We start from the raw sequence: 915 nt of genomic DNA, 5'->3' as shown, positions 1-915 counted from the left end.
TCCCATGGCCGGCCAACCCTAAGGGGAGGAGTCCCAAGTGGACTCCCCTATGGGGGCCGGCCAACCCCCACATGGAAGGGGGGAATCCCACCCAAGTGGGATTCCCACCTTGGGTAGGTTTCCCTATCACATGGAAGGTTTTGGGTTCGGGTCTTATTCGGAGACTTGTAGTCCAACACTTGGGGCTTCCACCTATATAATGAGGGGCCAAGGGGAGGGGGCCGGCCACCCAAAGACCACAAGGTGGCCGCACCCCATAGTGGCCGGCGCCCCCCTCTCCCAAACCCTAGCGGCCCTCTCTCCTCCACCACATCCCGCACGCTTAGCGAAGCTCCGCCGGATTTCTCCACCACCACCGACACCACGCCGTCGTGCTGTCGGATTCAAGAGGAGCTACTACTTCCGCTGCCCGCTGGAACGGGGAGGTGGACGTCGTCTTCATCAACAACCGAACGTGTGACCGAGTACGGAGGTGCTGCCCGTTCGTGGCGCCGTGATCAAGATCTTCTACGCGCTTTTGCAAGCGGCAAGTGAACGTCTACCGCAGCAACAAGAGCCTCATCTTGTAGGCTTTGGAATCTCTTCAAGGGTGAGACTCGACAATCCCCTCGTTGCTACCGTCTTCTAGATTGCATCTTGGCTTGGATTTCGTGTTCGCGGTAGGAAATTTTTTGTTTTCTATGCTACGAATCCCGACAGTGGTATCAGAGCCGTGTCTATGCATAGATGGTTGCACGAGTAGAACACAATTGTTTTGTGGGCGTTGATGCTTATGTTGTCTTTAGTTCGAGTACTTTGCATCTTTGTGGCATGGTAGGATGAAGCGGCTCGGGCTAACTTTACATGACCGCGTTCATGAGACTTGCTCCACGTTCGACATGCAACTTGTATTGCATAAGTGGCTTTGCGGGTGTC

This window comes from Lolium rigidum, chromosome 5 (assembly GCF_022539505.1).
Source record: "Lolium rigidum isolate FL_2022 chromosome 5, APGP_CSIRO_Lrig_0.1, whole genome shotgun sequence".
Classification (NCBI taxonomy): Eukaryota; Viridiplantae; Streptophyta; class Magnoliopsida; order Poales; family Poaceae; genus Lolium; species Lolium rigidum.
The sequence above is the reverse complement of the archived record's forward strand: the minus strand, read 5'-3'. Positions refer to the sequence as shown.